Below are 12,735 nucleotides of genomic sequence, written 5' to 3'. Positions count from 1 at the left end.
TCTGAACTTTTTTTCCTGATGGTCTTATGCAGAGGTAGCAACGAGTGTGAATTTTCTTGTGCTTTTTTGTTCAGTTTCGTGGCTCTGACAGTACTTCTGTGACTCTGATTTGACAAATTTTGTCTGCAGGGGAGCCTTTTGTGCTGAGTGTTCAAGTTTTAGAGTAAGGGAAAGAACAAAGCCACAAATGCAAGTGGTGGGAGATTTAGCAGCGGAATTGACTTAACAACTTAATCTACTGTAATAGGTGAATTTCATCACAGTTATGTGCAAATTAGTACTTGTTCGTTCTAAGTAATACTGTGCCTTAGCATTCCTCATGCATCCTCATGCATAACTCTCAAGGCTTTTTTTTTTTAATAAAGCAGTTGCTATAAATACATAGCTTTTTATGGAAAGGGGAAAAAGAAGACTTGAGATTTAATCTCTGAATTTAAAAACTCTGACCCCTGTTTTATTTTTCCATGACATTTCATTATATTTCACAACCAAATGTGTGATGGTTCTCCCCCTCTCTTCCCCTTTTTTTCCCTTAAATGACAGAAATGTGATGTTTGGGACACTGGGGCGGGACCACAGTGCCTGCCCGCCGGTGGGGCCTCAGAAAGGCCAGTGGTGGTAGTGGCAGAGCCCCTTCCATGGTCTGCTGAAAGAGTCCCTGTTCCTACAGACCAGCTGCTGCTGTGTCTGCCACGTTCCTGCTAAAAATCAGTACAAGTTTTGCTCTTAACTTGGCCAGAGACAGGGTTAAACAGAATATCCAGTTAGAGGGTTCAAGGGGTGGAAGCTTGTTCCTGGCTGGGCAGGCTCTGAACATGTGCAACTCCCAACACATCCGTTTCTTGTGGGCTTGAAAACTCTTTCTTACTTGTGGTGCCTCAGATGTTGTGGTTGTGAGAAAAGAACAAAAATTCTTTTCCCTTGGAGTGGTTGTTGGGAAGGAGGTTGCAAAGATGGGAGGAATATGTATGTCATGGTAATTGCTAAAAGCACTGTCTAACAGAACTTAAGAGCTCCCTTTCCTTTTTTTATTCTCTGATTCCAAAGTATGCTTTTATGCTTATGGTGATCCTAAGAGATGTAAACAGATGAAAATACTTATCGAAGCCAATCTACTTACAGCTATAATTTAGTATATTCCTCCCTTTCTTTCTTAATTTGAATTTGTAATTGCATACAGGGAAGGGATTTGATGAGGTTCTTCAGCATTGTTACCTAATCCCTAGACAAAATTACTAATCATGTCATGTTTACACCTGAATAGGTCTGCCTAGTATTCCTGAATTGCTCTGTGTCCCCCATGGACGCTCCTGCAGCCAAGGCTAGTGTATCATTATGCATATATGCCTCATAGGTGGCAACTCTTATGAAAACTAGAAGAATATCTTCAGATCCACAATGAATCTGCGTTGACTGCCATATGCTTATTTGGAGTTGTTTATTATGCATGGCATACAGTCTCATGGGCCTGCTGAAATAGGGACAAACGTTTCAGGGTGGTTTCATTTGCACTTTAGCCATCCTTAGGATGGGATTTCAAACTGAGTAAGAGACTAAAGATGATTTGAAAGGGTACGGCACTAGCTTGAGACTGAGTTGGGTTCCCTGATCTGTCGCAGACCTCTTCAGGCAAATCACTTAATAGTTTCTTTCTCTGACTTAGTCCCCTTCAATAAAAGCGAGTAATAGTAGTTCCTTCCCTTAAAGAAGCATTGCCAGACTAAGTACATGAAAGAGTATATAGTGCTGTTTGTTATGCTGTGATTATGAAGCCATGCAACTGTGTTAAACAGAAATTGCTATAATTCAGTTTCTGTACTACAGTGCAAGAAATGAAGCTGTGGTCAGCTGGCTAATGTCATTTTAAAAAAAGGAAACACCAAAACACAGCTCCAACCAGTACAATTCATGCAAGTGGAAGAGCCCTTCCCTTTAGCCCACAGTACAGGCAGAGCTCCTGGGCCATACAAAGGTATTGTAGAATGCTGCATCTGTAGAGTATTGGTTAGAGATCTCTAGTATAATACTGCCATATACAATTTAATGTTAGAGCTCTTCTACAGATACTGGGTGGGTGAACTTTTATGTGTTTTAGAATACGTTGTGATTTTTATATCAGAATAGCTTTTACATTTATATCGGGGTGGGGGGGGAAGTTCTGCAAGGTATTTTAAGTAGTGTTCTATACCAGTTTCTGAATTTTAGTGTATCTGTTCAAAATTAAGATGCTTTACCTGACATCTTGCAAATGCAGTCTGTATCTACACAATATGAATGAGTGAACAGTGGACAAAACTGAGATCAAGGAATTCCAGAAGAATAATCTCTTGTTGGCTACCCATTCACTCTTTAGTGCAAAACAGGCTGCTTTGTCTCTCATTGTTTGCCTATTAAAAATACAGAATGTTGCACACGACACATGTTATGTGGTTGGATGATTTGGTGTTAATATATTGCTTTAACTGTTGCAAATGGTTACCTAAATGTTAAGTATTCCAATAACATCAACTTTGTTTGTGGGCAAGTTCCTTCAATTACTTTCCCCAAACAAAATTTGTCTTCAGGGTAGCAACTAGTAGAATATTTTTCTGCCTTGGTTGATTCGTAGATCTCTCCCAAATGGGGGAGGACTGTGTAATGAATGTCAGCTTGCTGATGAGAGACTGGATGTTCGTTCTCATTGTTTGGAGATTTGTTGAAAATAGTAAAGTCATCAGAAGCTGTGGGATATAAGCTGAACTAGTAAACTGTTTGAAATAAGAGATCCAGCTGGCATGGAAAGATCCTTTAGAATTCACTAGATATGTTATGGATTCTAAAGGAGTATCAATCTCAGAATTTCTTTTTCTTTGGTATGAGAGGATCAGGTTGATGCAACCCATACACCTGAAGGGATAACTAGTCCATTAGCCTTTCATTCTGAGAGTGAAAACTGGATTATGTAAAGGATTTTTTTTTTTTAATGCTTAGCAATTTCTTTTGGAGATGGTCAGGTGTTTAGCACTGATACTTTTACTGGCTTTTCTAGTAAGCTGCTGTGTGACTTTCCAATTATTTATTGCCTTATTTTTTACAATTGAGAGGGACTTACTGTTCCTGTTAATAGCCATTACATGGTTTGTATCTTTAGGAAATACAGCTATTCAAAGTGTAATGTGCGATTATTGACTCAAAAATGTTATTACTTCTGATAAAATGTATTTATATTGCTCCAGGACTCACAGAGCAAACTATATAAATGCAGGAGGGAATGTAAAATCATGTTATGCTTCTGATCAGCTTAATGCTCACAGAATTCCATGTGCAGGTGGATTAATGTGTGAGCTTTAACTTTTCCCGTAATACTGAACTTGATCATTGTGACCTTGATTTTGTGTTCTCCTGAGAATAATTGAAAGTGTTTTGCTCAATTTAAAATAGCTTTGTAAGCGTGCTTAATAGAGGGCACTTTTCCACATGCTGTTACTGAATGACATTTTTCCTTTCTAGTTATAGAGTGCAGGATGGGTGGTTTGCTTCAGGTAGACTTGTTGAGCTGAATCTTTAGGAAGTTTCTGACTTTGCTCTGAGTACATATGAGGCTGGTGTCGCTTATGTCCAATTGTGGAAATGCTTTTTAATGTTAGTACAGATACAAATAAGTCACTACAGAAATAGAAGAGGCTTGCCTTGTATTTGATCCAGTATTGGTGCCAACCATCTGCTCTTTCTTTCCTCTGCTGAGATCCCTATGGATAAAAGGAGGAGATCGGGCAGGCGTCTGGCAGGTAACTGGCAGGGACCTCTGAATCCAAGGGCCTGGAGAGTGTTCTGATTCCTCTAACGAAAGATTAAGAAATCAGAGTGCTCTCTGGGCCCCTGGATTCTTTAAACCTTGCTCGTTTCCACTGTGTGGTGACTGTGCTTGCCCATGTCTTCTAGTGTTTCTACCCCTAGTATTCACTAGCGTGCATTTGCTTAGCTGTGTTGTAATGCCTGATAGCCCCAGTCATGGCCGAGAGGTTACTGTACCTTGCAGCAGACCAGCACAATTAAAAGACCTTTTTATATTTAACAGAGACCGCAAGACTACTTAAAAGACATAATTTTAGAAATCTGAACTAAAGTCGTGTCAGTGCTGTTAAAGACTGACTACTTGAGTAGTTTTATAATTATGAGCCCAGTCAATACTGGCATCTGTCTGGCTGTGTGTGGATGTGGGCAAATCAAGATCAGCGCCACTTCATCTTAGATAACTGCTGAAAACCAAAAAAGATATTTCTGGGTCAGGTGAGGCAGAAAGAGGCATATGACAAAAGAACAACTATGTTATTATTTGTGTGACCTTTTCCCTTCATTTTTTGGACTGCTCCCTCTTCTTTGGTTATCACTGCCCTGTTGCATCATGTCTCAAGTCAGACTTCTAAGGTCTTTGTGAAAGAATCCCCATGTAGCCTGTTAGTGTTAAGAGACTTTTATGACCTCAAAATACTTTTGAGTATTAGTGTATTGGTTTTCAGGTGGTATTCTCATTTTATTAACTGATCTGAAGTGGCTTGCTTAAGATGCATGTTTGTAGCAGAACTGGAAATTGATCCCACATTCTCTGAGGTTCTGCTTGGGCTTTTAGTCCCAGCTATTGTCCAGTCAGATTTGGGCGAGTGATTATCCTCCTTCATGGCGTCAAGAGCATCTCTGCTGAGAGCTATGGTCAGAGTATTGAGTGCATTTTTGTCTCCCGTGAAGAAACTTCTGGGAATGGAGAGTATTCTCACCTCTATGAACTTTCCCCTTTTTCTTCCCTTATTTGTAGGCTGTTACTCTTGCAAAGCCTTGAAGGAATCTGTGAAGCGCTCAGGCTATGGTATTCATACACTGGACACCTATTTTTATGTCTTGTTTGTGATGGAGTGCTGGAGAGGTCAAGATGAAAACAACTGAACCTGCAGCAATCTTTCCTGTTGCAACTCGGTGCTCAGATGTGTTTTCTTCTCAGGGCTAAATCGCAGAGATTTGTTCTGTCTCTGGGGTGTATCGATGTGATTCTGCAGCTAGTGTGTTTGTGGCTGTAGGGGCATTTGGAGCGAAAGGACACAATGTGGCTATGTCAGCTATGTGAATGTGAGGGCAGGGAGAAGATTTTGGCCTGCTCTTTGCCATTCTGACTTTGGCGCCTGCTGTGATTCCTGCATATTGGAGTGTTGGTCTCTTTGTTGCTAGCAACTGCCTTCCCTGACAGCTCCAAACAAAAAAGCTTAAAATAACTATCAAGTGCTTACAGTGGGAAGAACTATTAACCCATTTCCAGTGGGAAAGAATAGTATGTTAATGTAACTTTACAAAGTCTCAAAGCAACATTTCATACTCATTAACAGCTGTGTTCCTTCCGCAGTCTAGGGCTGCCCAAGCCTCTTCAGATCATGGTGTTTATCATGATGACAGATTATAATAACTAATATTCCTAACTTCAGTACAGTTTATAACATTAATTTAAGAAATGCACCATGTATGTATTTTATTAAAGGGTAAGCCTGCACTGTGTTGCAAAGCCATTTGTAAAGATGGGCTTTCCTGCATATTTATTTGCAAAGGTCCAGTTTATGTAATTGTCTCTTTCTCATAGTTTTCTCTAAGAACTGCATGTTGTTGCTGTGAAAGATGAAAGATGGGTCTGGTGCAAATGATGAATTTTTTGTTTTCATGAGATGAGGTTTGGTCGAAGTTCCAATTATACCATTCAAAGTTTTGCTTGAAGATAAATTGAGGATCTAACTTGCATTTGCTATAGTACCTTTCCAGTAGCTGGGAGAAACAACGTCAGTTTCATTAAAAAATATATCGGGGTGGGTTATTTTTCCCCTTTTGTTGTTTGTTTAATAATCTGCTAAGTTATAAAATTCTGGTCTGCTTTTTGTACTGGCTTTGGCTGAGCCCCACAGCAGCCCTCCCAGTGCTGTGCTTGTACTGGTAGCCAGAAGGGTGCTGCTAACACACCGGTGTTTGGCTGCTGCTGAGCAGCGCTCGCACAGCACCAAGGCTGGCTCTCCAACATCCCCCCATCACCAGCAGGCTGGGGGTGGGCAGGGTCTTGGGAGGGGACAGAGCCAGGACAGCTGACCCAAACTGACCCAAGGGATATTCCATACCATATGACGTCTGCTCAGATATGAAAGCCAAGGGGGGAGGGGGGGGCAGCGGCAGCAGGCCGGTGACATTCGTTATTTATGTTGTTTGTCTTCTACGTGTACTGAAGCTGTCCTTCCCAGGAAGTGGCTGAACATCGCCAGCTGATGGGAAGTAAAGAATAACATCGTTTGGTTTTTGTTCACTTCCACATGCACAAATTCTGCTATTGCTTCATTAAACTGCCTTTATCTTGACCCACAATTATTTTTTTTTTCCATCTGGTTTTCTCCCCTCCCTGTTCTGCTGAGGAGGGGAGTGATAGAGCAAGCTTGGTGGGCACCTGGTGTCCAGCCAAGGTCAACCCACCTAATTTCTTAATAGTCTTTCTTCCTCATCTGTGCCAGTTTTGCCTGTCCCATTTGTTGTAAGGACAAGACTAATCAGCACTTAATGGATGTTTTCATTGTAAAAAATTTCTGTGCCTTCCTCATCCCTTTAAAACAAAATTATGTGGACCATCCCAGATGTGTTTTGAAAAGTGAACCTCTAATACCTGTACTGAGTTTACACTTGAACTGAGGAAGACAACCCGAAATACAGGTTATTTTTGGACTATTCCTTGAAAATACACAACTCCTCTCTCTCAGAAGTGTTTACTGCAGACTTCCTTTTGAGGTGCATCTGTGGTGCTTCAGACACCATAATTCAAAAACCAAAAATCCTTCTCTAAACGTTCTGCATACTAGAATGCATCTGAGTGTTTAGATGGAATATGGAAAACTGTGGTGATAAGTGATAAATAAAATCATGTCCACAAATGTAAATAGTAGGTCAAAATAGAACCAGAATGCATGCTTAGGTGAGTTTTAAGACCATTCAAACAGAAAAGGAAGCTGCCTAATTAAATAACATCTGTGAGAACACATTTTCACTGCCTTTCCATTATTACATCCTTTATTGTAATAGATGAAAATATTTTACTTAAGTAGGATTTTTATTTATTATTATTATTGGTTTGATTAGTTCACGAGGCATAGTTAATATTTTCTTCTTGGGTATGTGTATTTCCTCCAAACAATATGTTAATTATACATTTTGTGTTATTTTGCTTGCTCTATGTTATTAACCATTAAGCTGTGATGCTGAACGTCAGGAATGGTCTAGATTGGAGCAGTAGTCACATCTAATGGTGCAATATAAGCTACCTGATTTTGCTGGCACATAGTCCTTCAGCATGACCAGTCTTCCCTGCTTCAGTCAGACAGCCAATGGATTTCACTTTTGAATCTCTGATTAGTACAGTGGTTTAATACAGCTTTATCAATTCCCAGCCTCTGAAAATGGGAAAGTGAAAGTGGTAGCAAGGTAATTTGAACTATGCTGTCCCCAGGGCAGAGGTGCCCTTGAAGTCAATCACAGCTTCAGCTTTCTCTGCAGTGAGAAAATGGGCTCATCACATGAAAACCTGGGTGGGCCATAAACATCTTGGATGTGTGCTACTGATTTGGTCAGGCACTTTCAGGCAACAGTGGAAGTTGTCAAGCCTCCTGGATGCTGTGTTTCCCCTTTTGTTGTTGTCTGTCTGCCTGTGAAGCCGCTTTCTTTGATCTCTATGCCCCTAATATGGGCATGCTGTAGAGTTCCTTTTTCGCTATGCAACGTTTCACAAACAAGTAAGCCTTCCCCATTTCGTAGACTGTATTGATTCTAGGACTATGGTCTGGTACAGTTCCCTAGATTAGTTTTTTACTTGGAGGTGTGGGTGGTGGTGGTGTAATTGTTAACCTGCTTATGTTCTTTTGCAGTGGGCTTTTAAAGTAGAGACTGTTCACTGGGTTGGTTTTGCTTGTTCTCTTTGGGCTTCAGTTGCTGCTCTTCTGTGGTGCTAGATTCCTGGAAAAATACACCTATTGCTGTAGAGACAGGCTCTCTAGATATCTGGAGAATGCCACACCATTTGGAATAATGTGACAGAAACATAAAAACTTCATCCTTCATTTGCATTTTTGGCTTTCTTGGACAATATTGTGCTGCTCAGTTGCTTTGAGCTTTTCTTTGTCTTCAGAAGGTAGATTGCTGTGCATTGCTGTAGAGAATTCACTAACACGGTCTATGTTTTGTTTTCTCTTGTTCCCTCCCAGTGCAGTATGTAGGAAAGCTGTGCTGTTATTCTTGCTGTTCAAGGTGTCTGAAGGTGGTGAGTGGGAGGTTGCAGATAATCTGCAGGAATTTTGATGTAGCTAACTGTCTGGAAAAAAATGTGACAGTGTGCGGGAGAGCTTTTTGAGGGAGAGACTGAAGTTGTTTTCATATATAGCCAGCTAAGCATAGGATATGGATAAGCTGTGCAATAAGCTTTGCAAATCTTCTACCAAACACAAAAACTGTCCCATGTTTTCATTGCTTTCTTGGTTGTTGCTCAAGACTGTTGCAATAGGTGGTGGTGGTGATTTCATAGGGACAAATTTCTGTTAGCTGGAGCAAGTTTCTTGTTTGTGATGCCCTGTAAGTCTCCAGTCATTTAAAAAAAAATATCACAAAAGCCAGAAACAAGACCTACTCTGTTGAATGACCTCTGCCCTGCTATTGCACTGAATGAATTAAATTTTCTTTGCCCTTTCTGTGCGCATGTAAATAGTTCACCCAATTTTTATCTTTTGCATGCAAGATTTAAGCCCATGTTTTCTTGCAGGACTGGAGGGAAACTGGTAACTAGTATCCTATATTCTGCTCTTGGTTTTTGACTTGGTTTGTTGTGTGATCTTAGAAGTGAGTTAATTCCTCTATTTTTGTTCCTCAGCAGTAAAATGTGTGTCATGATTCTTTACCTGATGTGGGATTTGACCATAATAATGAGCAATTTAGAGAAGAAGGCTCAATTGCTCTGTCTCAGAAGGACACCAAGTAGCTTGCTGTGTTTGACTTAACCAAGAACATTTCTTACATTTTCTGTTCATCATCATTAAAAGTGATCGAGCTTCTTACAGGGGAGATCAGTGATTTGAGTTGCTGGCAGCAGGAGGATTTAGAAAGAAATTGTTCTTATTACACTAAGTTGACAGATTTCCTGCAAGGAACTGTGACAGCATTGTTGCAGCTGGGGCTGAGAAAGTACATTAGGTAGAACACAGGAAAACTTCATTTTTAACTTGGAAAAAAAAAACCTAAAATAGAAGTATTTTAGGAGCTAAGAGTAAAGTGGTGAAATAGGAGATGGTCTGTGACCACTTGTTACTATTTTCCACATCCTTAACTTTGCCAGGGTTAGAGAATAAATCAGTCTTTCCAGAGTAATTTCTGCAGCATTCTATTGGAGAGAATTGTGTACAAATGATCTCAAAGAAGATTAGGAGTGTGCAAAATTTAAACTTGCTTATCATGCCAAATATAGGTGGTGTAGCAAATGAACTGAGCAAAGCACAGGACAGCACAGCCCTCAACAGGTGGGCTGAAGAGTAGAGTTTAAGGTTACTACAGTGTGTGAGGTTATGAACTAGCTGTGTGAAATTATACAAATATGCTCATACGTAGTGAAGAGAATATATAAAGAGATGGAATAATGGTAGGTGGTTATTAAATACACAGGCAAAAGGTTTTAAATGGACATAAAGGGATTTAAAATTAAATGGTTGCAACTGAGTGTTTTTAATTTGTTCTCAAAATCAAATAACCTTTTAACTTTAATTAAAAAACAAACAGAAAAAAACCCCAACGCACACCCCCACCCCCCACCTTAAAAAGGTTTTATAGCAAACTCTCCAGGCTAATTCCAGGCTAATGATAAACAGGGACAAGATGGTTGCAACAGATAGGGGCATCCAAACAATTCTGTAGAACTTACTTTGGGTTGAATAAAATCTGCTAATGGGTGCTTAGGGCTGGTACCAGCCTAGTGAGTGCCTGTGAGTGCCCTGCACTCCTCAGATCTCTCTGCTTTTGAAGGACTTTATTAATTTGAGAACTGCACCCTGAATGCAGGCAGAAGACCCCTCCTTAGTTCTGTTGTATACTTAAGTAAGTCTTTCAGGTGACTGGCTAAATCTAGCCAATGTGGTGTTTTGTATGAGTTTATGACTTTCTTTAATGCTGTAGCGCAGATATGCTGGAGAAGTTTTAGCTAAAAGTGCTAACACCATCTTCTCTCAGTAAGGTGCCGTAGGTTACTTAATTTTTTTTTTTCATTTCAGAAAATACTGCATAAGTGCCCATTGGGTATATGTGTCTCTAATTTGACATTCTTTTTCGGTCTAGAAGAGAAAGCCTTGCAACATGTAAAATTCCTTAGAAATCTGAAAGTATTTACAATATTAAAGGAGGTGACATATAATTCATATTCATCCAAAGGAAATTTTGAGAGATGTTTTTGCATGCCAAAAGTTCCTGGAAGTGAAAATAACTGATGATATTGCGTGAGAAATCTTAAGAGTTACTAAAACAGAATATACTGATGTTAGGTTCTGCTTTTTCTCTGTGCAGTGTAAAAGCAATGCAAGGTATCATTAACCCTTCAGTATATTTGGAGGCAAGACACAGTATCTTCTGGGAATACAGTATCAGAACTGGCTCTGTGCTTTATGCAAAGGTAAGAAGTGGTCAGGGGTGTACTGTTCCAAAGCACACTTAAGACTGGAAGCGTGTTGCCATTTTACTGCGCTACTGCAGGCTGACTCTTGTGCTGAAGTTAAAGTAAAAAAAAAAACCAAACACAAAAAAAAAACAACCAAAAAAATCCACCAAAGCTAGTAATTGGCTGGGATGATGATAATGTGAGCTCATCTCTCAACCTCAGGGAGGGAAGCCTGCTTAGTCATAGGGCCAGCAGTGCTCAGCCAGTGAAGCAGCCAAGTGTGAGCTTTCCTGGAGCACAGTCATGCTGCAGCTTGAGCATTTATCGCTTCAGCTTAAACTATGGACTATTATTATTGGGATGACCTACAAGACATTTCCCTGAAATTTTTCCATATAGAAAGAAATTCTAAAAAGCTAATTTTGTGATGTGTTACTTTACCACCTAATACTGGATGCACCAAATCCCCCTTCCCCCCCCTCCCCCTTTTTTTTTTTTTTTGAGATCTCTTAGTTAGGTTTCACTTATTTTTGCATGCAGTTTGGAGAACGGAGATGGTCAGTAAGCATGTTTTGATCAAAGTATCTTAAATCTCTTTCCTCCCTGGTGATGGTGGTTTCACTATCCTGTTTTTTGTGCGGCTGTAACTTCAGTTGTTCTCAATCACTACAGTCTTAAGTATGAAGATAACTTCCGTAAGAGATACATAGTGTTTATAGGACTCCCTTGGTGGAACGCACATTCCTTTCCCTCCTCTAGTTTGTCTCTGAACTTTTTTTTAGAAAAACTTTGCATCTTAATACTTTTGTTATATCTCTTTCCTAGATAGGTGCAGTTCTAAACTGGTTTGAGTTAGGCTTTGCAATGCTTCTGGCTTATTATGTAGTAATGGAGGAAACAGAGCCAAAGTCCAAGTGGAGGTTCGGGGAGCTGGACCAATGCAATGTGTTCTTGCTAACCTGAGAGCCCCCTTTCTAAAGGTGTTCTGGATACTTGTGTGTGTGTGTGGTAGTTGCAAATCTCAGCCACCACTATTAAGAACAGCATGAGCTGTTTGGGGTTTTTGTTTGGTTTGGTGGTGTTTTGTTTTGTTTTGGTTGGTTGGTTTTGGTTTTTTACAAGGGTTGAAAACAAGGACTCCTGGAATTGTATCCCAGCTTTTGGGCAGTTATTGTTGCGATCTTCCTCACAGTGTAGAATATCTACAGCAGAGCTGCTAAAAGTTGTCTGGCAGGTTTATATTTGATCTAGTGTTAATGTCTTCTGATATACAGGAAAAATTTGCATTGTTTTCATCAGAATCATGTGACTGATGAATACAAAAGCACACAAGCATCAGTAAAAGGAAAACTGTTACAAGATGGTCTGGTTTGGAGAGAAAAGTAGCTTGTGATGATTTCAGAAGGTAAGCTAGTGTCAGAAACCACTGTTCGTAGTATATACTTCAGTTACTGTGGTTTAGCTGTTATCTCTGTTACTCTCTCCTTGATTTTTACAGCACTGCCACATATATAACATTAATACTTCTGAAAGGCACATAGCAACCTTTCCACTCTACATTTTTGCTACCAGGGACCTAGTTTACTGCTGTAGGATGTTTTTTCCTCTTCTAGTGAAGTTTTGAAATAGGAAAAACTTACTTTATGACATCCTTATTTGTGTACTAGTTGCAGTTTAGGGAGAATTTTCCGTCTCACGTGTCCATAATTTCTTCTAGAGTTATTTTCATCCTGTTGAGAGAGGGCTGGAAAATGAGCTGAAACATTGTGCTTACAGGAGTGAGGCCCTTGTGATACGGGGTGGCAGAGGTCCACAATTTCTAGCCAAGACGAAGAGGGGAGGGAGCGTGGGGGGAACAGCTATGTAACAGCCTGAGGAAGTGAGTCACTTTCGCTCTGAAACACAGGCCCATGGTTCCAGTAGCACTGAAGCCAAACCTGGCCTCTGAGGTGGAAGTTGCGTAAGTTAATTTGAATTCTTTGTCTTTCCTCCTCCTCATGCTCCCAACCCCACCTCGGTATTAAAATCCGCACTGTAGCCAAATCCATTTAGAGGAGGTTACA

At 40.2% G+C, this 12,735-nt stretch overlaps 1 protein-coding gene across 2 annotated transcripts in view; it reads left to right on the top strand.

Moving 5' to 3' along the window:
* Positions 1-12,735, top strand: part of MIDEAS (mitotic deacetylase associated SANT domain protein) — a 63,859-nt gene that overhangs the window by 30,809 nt on the left and 20,315 nt on the right. Inside the window, exon 2 of one of the 2 annotated variants that reach the window (XM_080397677.1) lies at positions 10,582-10,687. The exons of the other annotated variant lie outside the window; for it this stretch is intronic. The gene's annotated coding sequence lies outside the window, so the exon portion shown is untranslated. The remainder of the gene's footprint in view (positions 1-10,581; positions 10,688-12,735) is intronic. 2 annotated transcript variants of the gene reach the window in all.

The sequence above is a fragment of the Falco punctatus genome (genome assembly GCF_963210335.1).
Source record: "Falco punctatus genome assembly, chromosome: 7".
NCBI lineage: Eukaryota > Metazoa > Chordata > Aves > Falconiformes > Falconidae > Falco > Falco punctatus.
This window is presented reverse-complemented; position numbering and strand designations above follow the sequence as displayed.